The 4,658-nt window shown below is 49.1% G+C and overlaps 1 long non-coding RNA gene across 1 annotated transcript; it reads left to right on the top strand.

Annotated features, from left to right (window-relative positions):
• The first annotated feature begins 69 nt into the window (after positions 1 to 69).
• On the top strand, positions 70 to 2,404 carry LOC108803015. Its single transcript, XR_001942251.1, has 2 exons — positions 70 to 286; positions 2,147 to 2,404. It is a non-coding gene; the product is annotated as an uncharacterized LOC108803015 (long non-coding RNA).
• The last annotated feature ends 2,254 nt before the right edge of the window (positions 2,405 to 4,658 follow it).

Below are 4,658 nucleotides of genomic sequence, written 5' to 3'. Positions count from 1 at the left end.
CTCTCCTCTCCCCAGCTCAGTCTCTGCTCACCCTCACCCTCCCCTATTCTCAGTCTCTGCTCACTCTCACCTTCTCCTCTCCCCATCTCAGTCTCTGCTCACTCTCACCTTCTCTATGTCTTAGGTGAAGCCGCTGTGTGAGTCGCGCAGCGTGGGTCGGATCAGTAAGCAGTGGACTGGACTACCTAAGGAAATCTTCACAGATGCCGATAACTTTGGGATCCAATTCCCGAAAGATCTGGATGTGAAGATGAAAGCAGTGTTACTGGGCGCCTGCTTCCTGCTGGTGAGTCTCTCCGAAGAACCATGTGTGAGAGCTCCCCCTACAGGGGGCATTTACAGCTCATTTTGCTGAGAGAATATGAAAAAGCCCAACCCCAACCTGAACCCGAACCGCAACCCTAACTTTCACCCGAACCCTAACTCTAACCCTCACCCGAACCCGAACCCTCACCCTAACTCTAACCCTCACCCTCACCCTCACCCTAACTCTAACCCTCACCCTCACCCTAACTCTAACCCTCACCCTAACTCTAACCCTCACCCGGACCTGAACTCTCACCCTAACCCTAACTCTCACCCGAACCCTAACTCTAACTCTCACCCGAAGACTAACCCGAACCCTAACCCTCACTCGAACCCTCACCCAGACCTGAACCCTCACCCTAACTCTAACCCTCACTCGAACCCTCACCCTAACCCAAAACCCTCACCCTCACTCGAACCCTTACCCGGACCTGAACCCTCACTCTAACCCTCACTCTAACCCTCACTCTAACTCTCACTCGAACCCTCACTCGAACCCTCACTCTAACCCTCACTCTAACCCTCACTCTAACCCTCACTCTAACCCTCACCCTAACCTGAACCCTCATCCTAACTCTAACCCGAACTCCAACCCCAACCATCACACCAACCCTCACCCTAACCCTCATCCAAACCCTCATCCAAACCTGAACCCTAAATCTAACCCTCACTCGAACGCTCACCCTAACCTGAACCCTAACCCTCATCCGAACCCTCACCCTAACCCTCATCCGAACCCTAACCCCAACCATCCCACCAACCCTAACCCTAACCCCAACCCTCATCCGAACCCTAACTCTAACCTGAACCCGAACCCTAACCCCAACCATCCCACGAACCCTAACCCCAACCCTCATCCGAACCCTAACTCTAACCCTAACTCTAACCTGAACCCTAACCCGAACTCCAACCATCACACCAACCATCACACCAACCCTCACCCGAAACCTCATCCTCACTTGAACCCGAACCCTAATAGTATAGACTTGTAAACTTTCATCTTTTATACATTGTAGATGAGTTATTTTATCTCTATATATGAAGTAGCCAATGACAGTGTGATGCTGATTTCTCTGAACCCCGCCCATGCTCTGATCTCTGAACCCCGCCCATGCTCTGATCTCTGAACCCAAACTTTAACCTAACTCTATCTTTAACTTCAACCTTCAGCCCTCATACCTGACACCTGACATGTCTCTCCAACTCTGACCTCCATCCATGCTCTGACCCAAAACCTCAACCTAAGCCTGATCCCCCACACCTAAACCTCTCACTAACTTCAATCCTCAACCTAACTCCTGACACCCGAAATGTCTACCTCACCCCTAACTCTGTGTGGTTTCATCCATCTGCCCCTATATTACTGCGGGATACAGTAATGACAGGGGGGAACTAGAGGGAAGACTGGAGGCCAGATAGAAGACTGAAGGGGAGGACGGAGGTCAGATAGAAGACTGAAGGGGAGGACGGAGGTCAGATAGAAGACTGAAGGGGAGGACGGAGGTCAGATAGAAGACTGAAGGGAAGGACGGAGGTCAGATAGAAGACTGAAGGGAAAGACGGAGGTCAGATAGAAGACTGAAGGGAAAGACGGAGGTCAGATAGAAGACTGAAGGGAAAGACGGAGGTCAGATAGAAGATTGAAGGGGAGGACGGAGGTCAGATATAGATATGTGCAGTAGGCATGGCTGATTTGTAGGTATTTGTACATCTTCTCGCTCTCACTTCCTCTCATGTTTTGGCTTCTCTGTGTTATTTTGTGTTTCCTCTACAAGTGATGTCACGGTGATGATGTCATAGCCCCGCCTCTCATTCCTGATGTCATTTTATCTGTTTTCAGGATTACGCCTTCTTCGAGAGGTCACGCAACAGGACGGAGCGCAGCACCGTGATTGGTTAATGGATGTCGTCATGACTGTATCCCTTGTCACATGACCCAGTTTACACCTCCCCGCCCCCATCCCAACTGTAACTTCCCCCCCTCCCCCGCCCACTACATGTACCCCAAAGTTTACAGCGGCCTGTATAAGCCGGCTCATTTTGTACAGATGTATCTATTCTAAGCTTTTATGTGTTTGACAATAAATATTCATCTGTATGAGTGTCGCCCTCCTGTGTACGCCGCGAGCACCACCGCACCACAAAATCTCACTTTAGCGCGGAACCCAAATCACGAATAAAGTTTTTCTGCCTTCCAGGGAACATCTAGAAATGGTAATTGTGTCTGGAACCCTGACAAATATCCCACGCACTTCCTGTGCCCAGACCAGCGTCTCTCACCTTATGCAAATTCTTGAGGCGTCCCACTCTGTGACCTGCACACCTGACCCTCATTAACCACCTATAAAAGGAACTCTGCACCTCCTCCCGGTGCCTGGTCCTGTCATCATGTATCTTGCCGGCGGCACTACTTCTGTCTTGCTTTCAGGTTATTCCACTTGTAATTTGCATTAGAAGAAGGACCAATGACGAGGAAGGAGGACGGACTGAGGTTTAAAGATGAGACTTCTGTCCTCAGAGACGGCAAATTATAAATAACGTTGCTGGGTTGGCTGGGTGTGCAGAGACCTCAAACAGCAATGAAAGAAACCCAGGGATGCTGAAATGATCAGTAGGGAACAGAATGCCCTGATAATCTGTAGAGACCATCAAAACGATGATGAAGGACTGATGCCGGAATCACGCAGGTTAACAATTGCTTCTTCAATCTGCTGTGTGTGCAACTTTATTCATACTCAGGAGAGACGCAGACCTTCCATCCCGCCACAAGAGGGAGCTCCGAGCTTAACTTTGATGGTGACACAAACTGCTCCGTTAAAAAGAATGATGATGATAATTAGGGAGGCACCGATTTTTTTCCAGGCCGAGGACGAATAACGATACTTCTCCTCGAGTACTTGCCGACACCAGTTACTGATACCTCCCCGGTAGTTCTGCCGCTGACTCCAAGCTGTAGAGGGACTACAAATCCCAGCAATGCATTATACAGCAATGCAGAATAATACCACCAGCTATAGAGGACTACAAATCCCAGCAATACATTATACAGCATTGCAGAATAATACCAGCTATAGAGGACTACAAATCCCAGCATTACATTATACAGCAATGCAGAATACCAGCAGCTATATGCGGATTATGATGAGCGCACTATGATGAGTAGTGTGGATTATGATGTGCGGATTATGATATTCGGATTATGATGAGCGGACTATGATGAGCGGTGCGGATTATGATGAGCGGACTATGATGAGCAGTGCGGATTATGATGAGCGGACTATGATGAGCGGTGCGGATTATGATGAGCGGACTATGATGAGCGGTGCGGATTATGATGTGCGGATTATGATGTGCGGCTTATGATATTCGGATTATGATGAGCGGACTATGATGAGCGGTGCGGATTATGATGTGCGGATTATGATGAGCAGTGCGGATTATGAGTGCGGATTACTGAGCAGTGCGCAGGCCCGGCGCTACCGCAAGGCAAGTCAGGCGCAAACATGCACCTTGCCTACCTTGCCTAGAATCCTAGCACCGGCCCTGGCAGTGCGGATTATTGATTAGTGGATTTTGATGTGCGGACTATGATGAGCGGACTATGATGAGCGGACTATGATGAGCGGACTATGATGAGCGGACTATGATGAGCGGACTATGATGAGCGGACTATGATGAGCGGACTATGATGAGCGGACTATGATGAGCGGACTATGATGAGCGGACTATGATGAGCGGACTATGATGAGCGGACTATGATGAGCGGACTATGATGAGCGGACTATGATGAGCGGACTATGATGAGCGGACTATGATGAGCGGACTATGATGAGCGGACTATGATGAGCGGACTATGATGAGCGGACTATGATGAGCGGACTATGATGAGCGGACTATGATGAGCGGACTATGGTGAGCGGACTATGATGTGCGGACTATGATGTGCGGACTATGATGTGCGGACTATGATGAGCGCTGCAGATTATGATAAATGGTCTAGAATTGACCAGAAAGTGAGAAAACTCTATACACGTGTCTGTGTTAAGCTCTCATTCACACGCATATACCACACACGCATATACCACACGCATATACCACACGCATATACCACACACATATACCACACACGCATATACCACACACATATACCACACGCATATACAGATAAATACAAATATGTGTATTTGGAATACTGTGGAGAGTAGAAGAGACATCAGCATAAGACTGTGGAGGAATGTGAGGGACAGACGATCTGATCGGGCAGAGTCCAGCGATCACATCGCACACACTCTTATCTCTAAATAACTGAAAACTGGAGCTTCCAGAGAGGCGGGGCGGAGGCGGGACAGAGG

The sequence above is a fragment of the Nanorana parkeri genome, unplaced genomic scaffold (assembly GCF_000935625.1).
Source record: "Nanorana parkeri isolate BGI_ZX_2015 unplaced genomic scaffold, ASM93562v1 scaffold3298, whole genome shotgun sequence".
NCBI lineage: Eukaryota > Metazoa > Chordata > Amphibia > Anura > Dicroglossidae > Nanorana > Nanorana parkeri.
This window is presented reverse-complemented; position numbering and strand designations above follow the sequence as displayed.